Genomic DNA, 16,951 nt, shown 5'->3' on the forward strand with positions numbered 1-16,951 from the left:
ATGGTTCATGCAGGTGTTAGAAGTTGAAAGCAGGAGGGCACCAATTTTAGAGCCTCTACAATATGCCAGTGTACCTAATTGGCATGATCACATTGGGAGACAGGATTTACTCAGAGATTAAGCCACTTGTCCAAGCTCTCGGAACATCTGGGTATTGAAAAGGAAGATGGAAACCCAAGCAAGTATGTTTGGTTCCAAAGTGAAATATAATCCTATTACCATATTGACTTTTTCATTCATAGGGCAACCTTTTGTTCTTCATAATATACTTGGATAATTTCAGATTTCTACTTCAGCCCCAAATTAGTTTTGACAAACTGACTCAGTCCAGCTAGGTATGTTTTCTGACACTGGCAGTAAGAAACATCCTGACCTCTGTGACATACAACTTGTAGGGTCATGTATACCCCACCGATTGTTTCTTCATAAACTATTATCGATCTACAAAGTTTATGAATATAAATGTGCATACCATTACATGAAATACTCTCATTTTTTCAAAAACTGAGTTAAAGAAAGATCTTTGTACCTGAGACATGGTAAGTACATGATCACTTACTTTAGACACAATGAGGAACTACCTGAAATATTCTTGGTGCAGATTTGTGTTAGCTACACATCGTATTTGCTTGCTTACAGAACTGTTCCTGATGGTAGCAAATATCTGTTTGGTTTACTTGACTTCAACAACACATGCATTAATGTTTTTTAGGAAACAGTAAATTATTTATAGAACACTGAAATCCAACAGAATGTTAAGTATCAGGGCAAAAACTATTCAAAGCTTTAAAAAGGAGAGCAATGTTAACAGAAAATAAAGAGATCCAATGGCCTGGTAGACAATAACATTAATTTAAAATGTCAGTTGCTTTAAAATATTTAAACTAAAAGAAATTCATATTCCCTTTTATAACTGCTATTTTATAATCAGTAAGAGTCTAATATATGGGATAAAACCCTATAGATTACGAAAACTGAGGGTTGGAAAGAAATTCAATGGTTTATCTATATCAGCTAATTGTCCATACATGTATCCCCTTTCCTAGTTCTTTGCCCAGAGTTCTATTTAAAGATTTTGTTGGTGGGGGGCCTACTCTCTTGGGAAACAGTACAACAGCTGGAGAAAGAAAGGGGCTTATTAAAAAAGGAGACCTAGGTTCAAACCCTGACTTCGTCACTTACTTAACTGGATTCTTGGGAAAGTTACAGAACCTCAGTAAGCCTCCTCCTTAAATAAGGAGAATGATAATTTATCTATTTCATATGGATGTTGTGAGGGAGTAAATGAATTCACTAGTGTCATATGCAGTGTCTTGCACAGATTCAATATTCAGTAAATGTTAACTGTTATCTTCCAAGTCAGCTCTACATATGAATGTTTTGACACCTCCTAGTGACGGTTTAATTCTCCAGAAAAGTACACTTTAGATTTCTTCTGGGTCTCCAAATTCAGCTTTAAACCTGGACAGTGAGTATTTCAGAATAAGAGCATTGGCATGCCATAGGTAGCTTGTATGCCATATTTCTCTTTGCTGAGTGTTTAACTTTGCAAGTCATTCTGATGGCTTAAGTTCCAAGCTGAGTCCTGAAAACCATCACTCGGGAGAGAGAAAAGTCTGTCCAGAAGAAACTAGGAGTGGTTTTTCTCTGCATGAGTTATCAGTCAGGAAATCTGACTGCAGTCCAAGCAGATGTGTCAAGTGCAGAGCTTGGGTTCCACGCTCTGTTGCTTTACAATGTTTTTCTATTTTCTTTCCACTTTCTAGGATGCATGAGTTCATGGCCAAGCAGTTATTTCCTTTTGTGTGTAGTAGCCTCTTTGCTTTTTGATCATTGAGAAAAATTTACCATATAATATTCTGGTAAAGCTGTAAGATGTGTGGCAGACAATGATTTGTGTCTCTTTTTTAAGCCTCCTGTCCATGGGGGTAAGCTAAGCATTCCTAAAATAGAGTGGCTCTTGCAATCTGCAATCAGGGAAGCATTATTCTGAGCCATCTCCCAAAGGAGGAGTTTTGACCACTAACAGGCATGTCTTTTAATGTTTCTTTCGAGAGTAAAAATTACCTACACTTTCTAGGCCAGTTTCTAGACACTAGAGCTCTGTGAATGGGTTACAGCTGTGCCCAGGTATTGATCCTCAGCCCTCATCACCCTCCGGAGAGGCCTGGTGAGCAGCACCATCTTTATCATTTTACAGTCAGAATATGAAACATTTTGTGCTTGAGTCTTGATGTGAAAATGTTGAGAAGCACTGCAGGCCCTGTCTATTCTTTTGCAGAGAGCCAAAGGAAGTCGAGTATCCTGAGTGATGTCTGGCTGCGGGATACTTCTATGGCAGAATAAAATTACAATATCCCTTTTCCTATGATTTTCCACAGACATGTGGGAATATGTAATTTCTATATAATTGATGGGTCTTTATTTTGCACCATGCAATTGGGAATTTTATCCTGGAGAGAGCAGATTTTGTCTGTCTCCCAATATCAAGAAAGGGATTCTAATTAATGATTAATAGTTAACATTATATGTAAATAAAGATAAAGAATATGTGGGCTCATGTACATACTAATTTAACTATTATCTGGGGTTTTTTTTCAAATACTGGGAAGAAAGATAAAAAATAAATGTAAATTAATGAATATATCAGTGCTAACTATACTTGTTTTGTTCTTATTTCTTATTATTATTTTATCTTTGTATTTATTTCAGAGAGAGAGGAAGAGAGAGGGAGAGAGAGATAGAAACATCAATGATGAGAGAGATTCATTGATAGGCTGCCTCTTGCACACTCCCCTTTGGGGATCAAGGCCACAACCTGGGCACGTGCCCTGAGCAGGAATCGAACCTCGATCTCCTGGATCATAGTTGAACGCTCAACTGCTGAGCCATGCCAGCCGGGCTGTTCTTATTTTATGATTACTAATACCTCTAGAGTATTTCTTAGCTTGCCAAAAGAGTGGACCTCTTAAAATTATGGGAACAGAACAAAAAAGGCATGATAGAATCAAGGTGGTCTATTGGATAGATAGAGCAGTACTTTTTGCATGGCGAAACATTGCACAGAACTCATTTTTGTGCCTACTGAGGTTAAGTGAGTGTGTAGTGAGTGATTTTCTAAAATAAAAATCAGCTAGTGACTCAAGAAGGGTAAGTTTTATTACCATATAGAAAGAAAACCTTCCCGTGTTCCTATTTTTGTGTTTCAAGCATCGTGGAAAGATACTTCGCTCTTCCTGTTATAAGCCCTTAATTGCGGAGGGAAGGGAATATTTGACAAAAGAGGGTGCTGACTGACTCAGAAAGGTTCATTGTGCTTTTCAATACTTTCTTCTTTAACTAAAGGATAAAGTGAAAATTAAGTCACCAAGGAAGAGCTCTGTAAAAAAAACAACAGGAAGAAAGGAAGCTTTTTAAAGAGGAAGCTTTAACATGCTTACCAACCATGCGACAGAGGACTTTACAGGGAGGAGGGACATAGCAGCAGTGGTGAGGGAGTCACAGTGAAATAGGTTGGACTTACAAAGGGGCCAGTGCGCATGGGAAAGGAAGAAATTATACAAACATATACCGAAGGGATGGCAAGGATTCATGCAGGGTGATTTATGTGATCTTCTTGCCTCCAAGATGACTATAAGCCTGGCTTGCTCTAAGGCTGCTCTTTCCCAATGGTGGCCACTGGCCTCATAGGGCTATTGGGCACTTGCTATGTGGCCAGTGTGAATCCAGATGTGTTCTACGTGTAAGATACCCACCTTGAATACTAAGCATGAAAAGATTTAAATCTAAGCTAGAGAGCACGCACATCCTCCTTGCACTCTGCTCTTAATTTTCTGCAGTTACGATCGGTTCATTGAACCATTCGAGACTCTTCACGAGAAGCCCGAAACATTTTTGCACTTCAGTTTCTTTAATGACGCATCTGGGGGTTTGGATTAAACGAGTTTTTAAAAATCCTTTCAAGTTTGAACTTGTATTGACTGCTTCTGTTTTGGGGCTTTTGAACTAACCATTACCCCCACCCTGGACTCCCTTCTCTCCATGATCTGTGTGCTCACTCTTTCTTGCCATTTAGGTCTCAATATAAAGGCTATTTTCTCAACAGCTCTCTTCCCTGACCACCCTATGTGGTCTTGCTGTCACCCTCTCTCACATCACTCTATTTTATTTTTTCTACAGCACTTATATCAAGCTGACCTTTCCTTGCTTCTATTCATTCATTCGTTCATTCATTCATTCATTCACTCTACAAGAATGTAAGCTGCAGGAGAGAAAGGACCTTGTCTGTCTTACCCATTGTTCTATTTATCCCACACAGAAGAGTTCCTGGTATATAGCAGGTGCTCAAGAAATATGAAGGAAAGAATAAGTGAATCAGACATTATTCTTAGATATAAACAGCTAAGAATGACTGACTTAACCGAAACAGAATTTGTTAACGAACATACGTGCCAACAAAGGCTAGAGAACCAAATTTGGAAACTAGCGAGAACAAAGGGCAGCCAGACAGCCAGAACAGAGTCCCTGCAGCCGCAATCACACCGTGGGCCCTGACCAGTGAGGACACCTCTGTCCCTGGCGGCTAACAGGCAGTGCTCTAGTGCTCTACCACCGTCTGATACCACTGGGTTTAGACATCGGTTGTGGCAGAAGTTGCCATCTGACAGCTTCCCCTGGAAACTGTACACTGCTATCGCTTGAGCCATTACCAAAAAGAATTCTGCTCTGACCTGATTTCTTTGTGCCAAAAATCTGTACATGGAATTCTGAGTGTGCATCTGATGGTTCATGGCTCATGCCCTGACTGCTAGGGAAAATGGTAATTAGAATCTAGTACTTTTCTTCCTTCTGTATAAGGAAATGGGCTCTGTTTCTCATTAAGATTTGTAAGGCAGGGACTTCTCCAACCACAGAGAAGGGGCTCAGATGCTGGGCAGATTCCTCAAATGACAAACGTTCCCTGTAAACTTGTATGTATAAACTTGCTCCCTACAAACTTGTATGATTGTAGATGCACTCATTTCTTTTTCTTTGATCAGATATATTCCTTACTGCTAGGCTTCTTAGGCTGTATCTGTCAGGGTTCTCTGGAGAATATATAAAAGGGATTTTTTATATTTATTATAAATATATTATACTCTTATTATACTATTCTTATATTATATTATTATATTTTATTATTATATTATTATTATCTATGTACTTATTATAAGGAATTGGTTCATGCAATTATGGAGGCTAAGAGGTTCCCAGATCTGTAGGTGGTAAGGTGGAGACTCAGGAGAACCAGTAGCATAGTTCCAGTCATATCCAGGAGAACCAATAGTGATATCCAGTCCCGCCTGAATATTAGGAGAGCAGATGGTGTAATTTCCAGGCAGAAGGCCACTGTCTTAAGACTCAAGAAGAGCTAATATTTCAGGTAGAGTTCAAGGGTAGGAAAAGACCAATTTCTCAGTTCAAGGTTGTCAGACAGCAGGAATTCCTCCTAACTCCCAGTAGGATCAGCCTTTTTGTTCTATTCAGGCCATTAACGTATTAGATAAAGGTCACCCACACTGGGGAGGGCAATCTGCTTTACTCAGCTTACTGATTTAGGTGTTTGTCTCATCTAAAACCACCCTCACAGATACACCCAGAATAATGTTTGAACAAATACACCCATGGCCCAGTCAAACTGACACAAAATTAACCACCACACGTGCCCTTCCAGGGACACTGCCTGATGATTTGCCATGGTCATTCCTCCGCCCACTGTTTGAGCAGAACCTGTTAGTGTGCTCTTCAGTTCCATAAGGGGGTCATTCTCCCTCTGATCCCAGGGGACTGTTTTATCTTAAAGATACACAAAATGGACTAGAGAGATCATGGGTTCCAGATGGGGAACACTGAAGAGCTGAAGTAATTACACATTCAAGGGCTATCGTTTTGGTTGGTGCCAAAGGAGTGGAAGAGAAACCACATGCTCATTTGCAAATTGAAATGCAAGGTGAACCTGAGTAAGAGACACATTCTGCCTTCTAGGAAGAAAAGGACATCTGATTAATGGTGAGTCCTGCCAAGGTACAGCTAGCTGGTTGAGTCAAATGGCCCCCTGCCATTTAATCCTGAGAAACAAGGAAAGGGAGGTTGGGTGAAGGGATAAAAGGTTTGTTATAAAAAGAAGCTTGATAACTGCTGTGAATTTAATTATATTCCCACTGCCAGAATCCCATCAATATTGAAAAGCAACAAAGAAAACAATTTCCTGAGATATTCAGTATTTTCAGGATGGTCAAAATTTGCCCTCAAAAAACAGTTAAAGCAAGTCAGGAAAAACATAAAGTGCAAAAGAAATAAACACAAACAAAAGAGCAAATGTACCCTCTAAACCAACAGGTCAAAGGCCTGTAGGCAAGAAGGAGTCTTATTTGTTTAATGCTGTGTCCTAGGCCATTAAGGTTTAGTGTTATTGTAGAAGGTCAACAATTGCACATGTGTATATATGATTTTTTAGTCACAGACTATTAAAGGCAAAGCTACAATTTTGAAATTTCAAGGGGGTTCTTAGAAAGCATTTGTAACCACATAGAGGGTTGGACATGATGGTCCTAAAGGATTTGAATTCTAGAATTCTGAATTTTGGGGTTAAAACTTAAAATCTTTACACCAGAGCTGGGACTAAGATTAAAGAAGTGAGGTACTCCCATCAGGCACTAAAAAAAAAAAATTGATAACCAAGATAAATAATATTTTAATAAATTATCAAATAGCAAACTCTGGCTCATGAGCTAGCTGCCTATTTTTATACATAAAGTTTTATTGGAACCAGGTTTTAGTGAGACAGAGTTGGGTCTGTATTAACCGTGATAGTATCTATACATTACTTACCATGAATTTCTTTACATTGATTTTTAAATATTGTATTAAAATATTATTTATTTTAAATATTGAGTTTTTTTATGCTCTCTTAAATTTTATATCCAGGGTATTTCACTTGTAACACCCCAGTACTGTTCATCCTACACATCCATTTGAATCAGACAACTCCTAATGTTGTCTGGCTCAAAATACTAGTTAGCCACATTCACTGAAATATTATCATTTGCTAAGAGAATTATACAGATAATCTATTTAATTCTGACAGCACCTCCATGTGAATATTATGCTCTCATTTACAGATGAGCACCTGAAGCTCCTTGGCCAAGGTCATACAGCAAAGGCAGAATGTGGTAAAGTTGGGATTCAATTCTCTGTAGTTTGACACGGTGGCCCACGCTCTTAATCGCCACTTAAAGATCTGACAAGTTACTTCTGGGGGAAACTGCTATTCATCGTTCATGGCATCATGTTTTGATAATCTGAGGGAACTTCTTTCCTTCTAGTTTTATTTATTTGTTTACTAAATTAATAAAAATAATCAAATACAACATGTATGCCTTTTTTAAAGGATCAAACATGAATAAGTATTATTATCAAATATACTTATACAATGTAGAAGAAATTATGTATATAATATAACCTAATATCTTATGCTATTAAAATAAAAATTCTTTAACATAATATACATCTGCTAGGACATGGTTACCTGGAATTACCCTAACTTGAGCGATGCAGAGTAACTTGAGAGTTTTAGACAAAAGAAACTTGGAGGAATCTTTGCAAACACACTTAGATCTGCATCCTTAGATCTTTTGCAGGACAGAAGATATTTTTCCTCTATTACAGGCTCCCTACTCAAGAGGTTATCTAGCTTTAGTTTCAACCACAATAATGTCATGTCAATCACAGCAGTACCTAGAGGACATGGTCAATACCTTCACTCACGTCTCAACACTTTTTCCCTAAAGCACAAGAACACAGCACTGCTGGTGGGGTTAGGGTGCTTCTGAGATCTCTTTCAAAGATGAAAAATTACTTCTATTCAGCTATTCAATCCCCCCCCCTTTTTTTTTTGCTTAGTTGATCAATTTCATCTTATTTTAACCATATCTCAATTACAGTTTTTCAGTTACTGTCATCCTGCCCACAGCTCCTTTGAAAAAAAGTTGCTTAGCCAAGTATTCCTGGGAACGGGCAACCCAGCCTCTAGGTGTGACTCTTTGACCCAGGGCAAGCATGAGAACTATGGACAGTCCACATCTAGAATAAGCCCTGACCCATGAAGTGGCCCGGCTCTAAATCATGGCCAAACCAACTAGATCTCCAACTCCCCAGTCAGGAATCAGATCTAAGAAACAACACAAAGAATGAGGCACTGCACAATGAGAAATAAGTCTAAAAGGGAGATGGATGGGTGTTTGTGGGGAGAGGCTGTGGCAACCTTAACAGGCCACACATGAGCCTAAGTTATGCAGAAACAGACTTGCAGGGAGTGGGAAGATGCTTAGTACAAAACCATGCAGCCTGTGGAAGACATGGAAAGGGGATAGAGTCTCTGCATTTCCCTTTGTTCCTGACTGTCCCCTACCCCAGCTCTAAGCCACACATGCGTTCAAAACACAGACCTCCTTCCTGAATGAAATAATTACTCACCAGCATGTGGGGCATTATAAACCAGATTTCCCAAATGTTTAACGCTAATATAAAGAGGTTAACATTATAAAGAATAGTAATGACTTTCAAAAGGATGAACAGCTTTTAAAGAAAAGAAAATGTTTAAGTATCCATGGGTGTACATCAAAATTCTGCCGGGGCATTGGGATAACGGAGGACCCCGGAGCAAGACCTCCTGGGCTAGAGCACTTGGGTTTGAGTCACTACCAGCTGTTTCCCTTGGCAATTTGCTCTGCATCTCCATGCTTCAGTTTCTTCATCTACAGCAAAGTGTTGTTATGAGGATTAAATAAACTGAAAAATGTAAAGCATAAGCAATGAAGCTTTATGGAGCATTTACAGTGTGTAAAAAGGAAGGTGCTGGAGACTCCTATGTCACACCTTAAATGAACTTGAGCCTATGGTACAGAATTCCACGGTCTAAGAGAGAGTGAGAGAGCAGCGACCCAGCATGTCCCTGCCCTTTGTGTAGATGAAAGGTGGCTGCAAATTCTCTGTCAGTTTCTCCAGTGGGAGTCAGAGTTTATCTCCCCCGCTCTGATCCTGCTGCTGGTTAACAAACAGAATATGAAAGATGTGATGCTGTTATCAGTTCCGGGCCTGCCTTTAGGAGCACAGGCATCTTTCGTTAGCCCCCTTGTGAAATACTTGCTTGGGGGCACTCCTTCTTAGAACCCAGTCACCATGCTGTGGGAAGTCCAAGTCCCAAGTGGAGACCAGGTCCTGTTGCTTCAGTCTGTGGCCCCAGCTGAGCTCCCAGCTGACAGGCAGTCAACAATCCGCCCCATGCTGACTCATGTTGGATGTTCCAATCCTAGAAGATTTCATGCTGAGTCATGTCCAGGGCTGATGGCTTTCACCTGTGCCCCACAGAGGACCCATGAAGCTAATGCCACTTCTGTTACTTGAAGTTCTTCATGTATTAATTTATGAAGAAACAGCAAGATGGAATTTTAAAATGTTTACTTCTAATCAAGACTTAAAATGTCATGCTTTTTATTAAACAGACACAAATATAAGCAGCATAATTGTGTTACTCTCAAGATCATTACAAGATGAAATAGGAATCCAATGTGTACTATGTAGGCAGTGTGGTTCAATGAGGAGACAAAAGTTTAAAGTTATATGACAAGGGTCTTTTTCCCTTAGTTCTGCTAGTATGTCTGCATGACAGCAGGCCTACCTTCATTTGGAGTTTATGACAAGAGTCAAAATGTGAAGTCAATGCCACCTGCTCCCACTCTACTTCTTAATTTCACCCTTTTTACTTTGTGTTGGTGATCTTCATCTTTATGTAGATGAGATTATAGGCCTGGTCTCCTTTGATTCTTAGTGAATTTATTAAGATGCTACCATTTAAAGGTCATCTTTCCTGTCCGTTTAGATGAAATTTCTACTGTTCATAGAGCCTAAGGATTGACTTAACTGATGGGTCAGATTTGGAAGGGTGGAGACAGACCACACTTTCTTTCATTTCTGTGGGGGTTTTGCTTGTTTATAATATTTCTTATATTTTGTTTAAACACTTATTAGGGGTTCACATATAGTGGGCTTGGGGAAAGATCAAAGCCACTTATAACTTTCGTGGGCAAAAGAAAATACCCATTGGGGGAAATGAGAGAACTTATTTTAATCCAGATGGAGTCCAGAGAGATTCCAAACGTTCTATAGTGGATGTTGAAAACACCACCTCACATAAAATAAATTACCCACCATGGCAAAATGCGGCCAACACTCAATGTCAATAGGAGACAAAAATATTCAGGGAAAGTAAACAGTTTTGCAAATAGCAACTGATGAGTTTCTATTATCCCCTACTTCTTTTTGGACTGGCAGGAAAAGCAGTGGAACAAAAGTGGGTCCTGTTAGCTCTGACAGCCCTAATCCCTTCCCTGCCCAGAGCAAGCCACCTGATGCAGGAGATGATAAAATCCTCCCTGACACCAGATGAAAAATGATAATGTACTTTAGTGATAATGTGTGCAAGCCACAAAAGGCAAAACCAGACTGTTAATATTCTCTCCTGAAAGGAGAGAACTATAACTCTCCGTCAACAGATGCATGCCGAGGAATAACACTGGTGCATGAGGAACTTAAAAGCAAACAGAGAACTATAACCAAAGGCTCTGTTGAGACTGAACCAGCTAGGTTAGCAAACCTTGCCAACTAGCACACCTCTAATGAAAACAATTTCAGTGGCGCCCTAGGTCCACAGTTGCTGAATGTGGGGATTCTTTTTGTTTGCTTTAAAAAAAACACAAAAAACTTAAAGAAAACTTGTGCTTTATAAAGCAAGTTTTATGGTCACTCAGCTTAACAACAACCTAATCAAAATGTCAGCCATATGTGATACAAGACTCTGCCCTTAGAAGGTTACGGGGAACAGAGTTTGCCACTCCAAAATATGTCTCTTTGGGATATTATTTTAAGCTGGTTATTTTTAAGAAATAAAGGCTCAGAAAGAACATTTCACTTTCCTCCCAACTGTCTAAAAGGAATTTAGAGGACCTGCTCCAGGGACTGAGAAATTACCACAGAAAACTATAGTTAATATGAACTAAGTGTGATAGAGAGGAACCTAGCAAGGCCCATTTGATCAAAGTTCCCTCTGTGCCCCATTCTTTTTTTTCTTTTTTTTAAAATATATCTTTATTGACTTCAGAGAGAGGAAAGGAGAGGGGGAGAGAGATGGAAACATCAATGATGAGAGAGTCATTGATCAGCTGCAGCCCGCAACCCGGGCATGTGCCCTGACCAGGAATCGAACCCTGATCACCAGGATCCCAGGCTCAACCGCTGAGCCACACCCGGCCGGGCTGTGCCCCATTCTTAAAGGCCTGGCAAACATTTATTTACCAACCCTGGCCAGTATGGCTCAGTTGGAGCATAGTCCTGTGCACCAAAAGGTGGGAGGTTTGATTCCTGGTCAGGGCACCCAGGGTGTGGGTTCAATCCTTGGTCGGGGTACATGCAGGAGGCAACTGATGGATGTTTCTCTCTCACATTGATGTTTCTCTCTCTCTCTTCCTCTCTCTCCCTCCCTTCCTCTCTCTAAAAAATAATCAATAAAAAAAAAATTAGAAGAAGTTTATTTACCAAACATTTGCCTTTCCATCTCCATGTGAATTGCCTTCCTGCCCTTTGAAGCCCCAAACCACCCCCAGCCCTTCTCCTTAGCATATAAGCATGAACTGCCTGAACGGAACTCAAGTCTCTTGTTCTGATGGAACCCCAGTGTGTACATTTGCAATAAATCTGGTTTTCTCCTGTTAATCTGCCTCATGTTAATTTCATTATTCGTCCAAAAGGACTTAGAAAGGTAGGAGAAAAGAATGATTTTTGCTCCTCTACACAGACATGGATAAAGAACCCCGTGTTCTGGATTAAGCCAGCCTATGTTCCCCCACCAGTTCTGGGATCTTAGACAAATTTTTGACCTCTCATTGCTACAATGATTGCTTCTTTAAAATGGGGATTACAGTAGAAGCCACCTCATACGGCGTTTACAAGGACTACATCCGAACCAATTACCTTCATGCAGGGTTTCTTAACCAGAGCACTACTGATATTTGGGGCTGGATAATTTTTTGTTGTGGGAGACTGTCCTCTACATTACAAGATATTTAGCAGTGTCCCTGGCTTCCACCCACTAGATACCAATAATGACAATTTTAAAAAGTCTCTAGGTATTGTCAGATGCTTCCTGAGGGGCAAAATCACCCTCAGTTGGTAAGCAGTGCTTTAGTGCCTGGCAAGTATCCACTCCTGAATGAATGCACAGTCATCTTCTCTACAGCTGGTCTTATCTGTTGTTCAAATGAAGAAACCCTCACCTTGCCTTCAAGTAAATACCATAGTGGGCTTTAGGTACACTGATTAATAGGCAGGAAGAAGGTAATTGGTGACTAAGTATAAATTTTTTTTATACTTACATATACACATTAACTCATATATATAACTTTCACAACTATCTTAGAAAGTCAATATTAAGGTTTCTCCAACGTTCTTTCCCGTGAAGAAATGGATTAATCTATGATACCTATAACATGAAAGTTGAGTTGTATATAAACATGTTTGCTACCACCTTAAAACACATTTCAAAATTCCTGTAAACATGTACATGTCTTAAATGTGCAAACCAATATATTTAGGCAGCATGCAGTTTCCAGGAATGTGAAACAGTCTGTGAAGTTGGGGTCAAGCTATGCTCCATAAATGGACATGGCCAAGAGCCTCACCCAAGTGGTCGCACTGAGTCGCTTCAGGCGTAAAGCCACGATGTGCGGTTTGGTGGAAGCCCCTGGAGCTCTGCACATAGAATGTGTTCCGCATGATTCGGCCTTGAATGCTGTGTGAACGGCGAAAGGACGTGTGGAGTTTGAAAGCATTTTAATTCAGCTTAATCAACTAAATGCCTGGACCACAAACATCCCTGCTCACCGAAAACATTTGGCCCAGGCTAAAATCAAGAAACTAAGAAGGGATAAAGTTCTGCCATATGTCGAGTATGGCCAGTAGACTGCAGTTCATTTGGGGCCATGGGTAGACTTTTGTACGCATGGCAATTCGAACATTCGATAGGGTCCAAGCAACCTGCCGTGAACACTTCATGTCCCTACCTAAGCACTGCTGTCAGAAAGAGCATTAAAAAGTGATGACCCTTATCTGGAATGATCTCCTTCCCTTGTCATTTCGTGTCTCACCCAATAACACAAATCTGCAGAAGAAAAACCCTGTGAGTTAACTTATGATTATGATGCCCATTTCAAAGTTACTGAGGCTCAATAGGTTAAATCATTTAGTCAAGAATTTGGAGGGACATCAAGCAAGTAGCAGAGTGCAAGCTCACCCCCAGAGCTTCTCCCTGCCTGGGCTGCATCCTACTGGCTGACTGGTGACACTGCGGGAACTGTCTAGCTGCTGTGGCTTTGCGAATGACTGTAAACAGAGACGAAACTTAATTAAGAGTGATTTCATACTGTGTGGAATATAAAGAATGGCCAGCAGTTATATCTTACTTCTCTAAACAGACTGATGGTTGTCAGGGGGGAGGGAGTTTGGGGGAACTAGGTGAAAAAGGTGAAGGGATTAAAAAGTATAAATTGGTAGCTACAAAGTAGTCACAGGGATGTAAAGTTCAACATAGGGAATATAGTCAATAATATTGAAATAGCTATGTATGGTGCCAAGGGGGTATCAGAAACTCTTTATAAAGTATATGATTGTCAAAACACTATGCCGTCGACATGAAACTAGTACAAAATAATATTGACTGTAAACTGCAATTAAAAATAAATTTAAAAATAAATCTTTTCTATTCCACATCTGTGGAGTTCTTTTGCTAACCAAACTCACTGCTTTTATTCTTTTAGGAGGAACAACATGATAAGAAACAAAAAAGTTATTCCTTGATGGGTAATGTCTTTGCATAAGATTTAAAGGTCCCTTGCATAATGAGAGCAAATCTATAAATGTTAGGCAAATTAGTCAAGAAGAAATAAGGAAAAATTATATATTTCTTAAAGATTCTGTATTGCTTCTTTCTTCAAAAATATTTAATCAAACCCTTGTTTCCATATCAGAGACAACTTATCCTGTAAAAGTCTTGTAATTGCCTATCATAAGTTACCCAGCCTGGTCAGCAGCATTGTATCCCATGCCTGCAGCATAATCTAGGTGGACAGATTTAAAAAGAAGAATATTTTGATATTAATAATATAGCAATTTGGAATCAGTTGCTATGTTTCTAAGGATCTTCATCAGACCAAGTGCCAGTTGGACAGAACTGACAATTTGCCTTTATTGCAAATGTATTTCATTTTTTCTCCCCAGCAGCCAAAAACCCAGCGCCCTGGTGAGAAAAAGAACTCCTTTAACAGGGCCACCTTGCTGGCATTTCTTTATAATTGCACCAGATTTAACTATATTATTTTCAATGTGTACCTAACTGGGCATGAGTTTGCTCACACCTTTTGCCAGGCAATTTGTTTTTATAAAATAAGTTACAGGGTTATAAAATTACAGAACCCTGTTGCTTTCTGAGAGAATTTAATTGGAAAGGGGGACATTTTTTTCTGATATGACATTGAGCATTTCAAAAACACAGCTGCCCTTTTACTGAAAAGCTAACATTTTCCTCTAGATTTCTGATTTTCATATTCATAGGACCTTAGTAAGCTAAACTTTAACTTGAGGTTTAAGTCTCTATAAATATTTATCATGGACAGAAAATTTTAAAAGAAACCTTAGTGATTTTAGGCATCAAAAAGGTTTGTGAGGTGTAATAAATGGGTACTGGACTGAAATTCAGAGGAAATTATGTGGTTGTCTTGATCTATCACTATTTGGCTATGAAACCTTCAACAAGTCCCCTATGCCTTTCTGGACATTAATCTCTTCACCTCTGAAGGAAGGGGATTAGATTAGATGATTTCTAATATTCCCCAAGAGTATGACAATGCATTATGGTAGCAGAGGAAATTTTAAAATAAAAGGGGGAATATTTATTTTTAATGAAAGGGAACTGTCACAATATAAAACACTAACGGATTGCAACTGTTTTAAATACAGCTTGAAACAAAAATGTATATTAGGGTTTGATAAAAGTAAATTTCAAAATACGCCATACCATTTCTTTAACTCTTAAATTAGAACTAAGTGTTGAATGCTTTAAGATAAAATAACAAAGAGAGAGAGAAAATCATTATGTCAGTCAACCAGCCGATGTCAAAGCTAACATTCTTAATTTAGATTGTGAAGAATTTGATTTAATAGAAAAAAGGCTTCAAACCACATGCTCAACACTAAGTAAAAAATGTTCATTATTAATAATAAAATATCTCAGTAGTATCCCTTTTAGAAAACCGATACATTTTAGGTAAATCCAAAAGAGAATAAAATATTAGAACATGATGGAGAAGAAAAATGCCTCGATGCGTAAAAATAAAAACACAATTTAATATGTTTTAAAGAAATAAAAAAAACCCAAGGGGGTTAGTGAAATACACAAGTTTGTTTTCTGTTATCTTAAGTAAACAGAAACTTGGAAGCAGGCCTTTCAGATATTTGTCATGTCAAAGTTTCAATCTAGCGATCAATTCAGATATCAAATTAGCTGAATGGAGCAGACAGACTACATACACCAAGGCTGTGTCATCTGGTTGGTAGAAAACGGGTAGTGACTATTCCTACTGGAATTGTTTTTGCAAGAGAGCAATCATCTCTGGGAGAGGTGTAATGGAGTGGAAGGAGCTTTAGAGCCAGACAGACATGACAGGCTACATAATTTGCAAGGCCTAGTGCAACAAGAAAATGCAAGACCCTGTTAAAAAATTATTATAGATTTCAAGATAGTTATAGCAGAGCATTAAACCCTTCTGAGCCTGGGGCTCCATGTGACAACACAGTTCAAGCACCCATGAAGCTGATCCCACACAGTTCCAACTCCTGCTCAGGTACTTCTTAGCTCAGCATGAGACCTTGTGCCAGTCTGCTCTTAGGTTCTTCATTTGTAAAATGGTCAAAACCAGAAATGTGCCCTTATAGGTTTGTTGCAAAAATCATTTTAACCAGTATGTACTATTTTCCAGGTAAGTAGTATATCCTTAAAAAAATAATAATAGCTATTATCATTACCTTGAAGAGTCTGTGATTTCCAATATCAAATCTCTTTATAAATCACATTTTTTCTTTCTTATAGGTCTTACAAAAGGGATGAATGAGGTAAGCAGTGACAGCAAGGACATTCCAGAGCAGGAGCATTACAGCACTGCGCTCCCCAGGTACGGATTAACCAAGCTTTTATTTCCAACACAAAGACTGGAATATTTTTCTTTTGTGTTTCTTACTGTATTTCCTTCAAATGATTTACCATAAGACTAAAAGACTGCTGTAGAAACAAGCCACACTCACATTAATACGGGTCTCTGATTTTCAAAAGTGGTAAGTGGCTTTTTCCTAGAACAAGAGGATTATAAGCAATATTTTGTTGCTCTCAGTTCACCATGGGATCTGAAGGATTGAGACATCTGAATAACGAAACGAGAGGAAACACTGTCTAAGAAAAGGAGGTCTAATCTGCATGCAACCTATACCATATAATTTTCAAGAACACGAAGTGTCGATACTTCTTTGTAGTAGTAAATTTAACTTTTGTTACCAGCAGGAATACCACTTATGCTCTGATTTACACCAATGAGCGACTGAGCTCATGACTTGTTCCACTCTTGAAGGTGAACATTTCCAAATGTGGTAAAGTTCAATGCAAACTCTTTTGTATGTATCATTTTGAAAGGCACTTATTAGTGCAGTAGGAGGAAGAAATGTGAGGGGGAGACAAAGATAAGAGGAAATGGAAAGCCCCTAAGCTTTCTTTTTACCCTTTATGCCTTTTACAATTTAAAATCTATTAGCTGGA

General features: G+C 39.0%; 1 protein-coding gene across 3 annotated transcripts in view; it reads right to left on the reverse strand.

Moving 5' to 3' along the window:
* PRKG1 (protein kinase cGMP-dependent 1) overlaps positions 1 to 16,951 on the reverse strand; it is a 953,315-nt gene that overhangs the window by 612,343 nt on the left and 324,021 nt on the right. The window lies entirely within an intron of this gene.

The sequence above is a fragment of the Miniopterus schreibersii genome (genome assembly GCF_964146895.1).
Source record: "Miniopterus schreibersii genome assembly, chromosome: 14".
Lineage (NCBI taxonomy): Eukaryota > Metazoa > Chordata > Mammalia > Chiroptera > Miniopteridae > Miniopterus > Miniopterus schreibersii.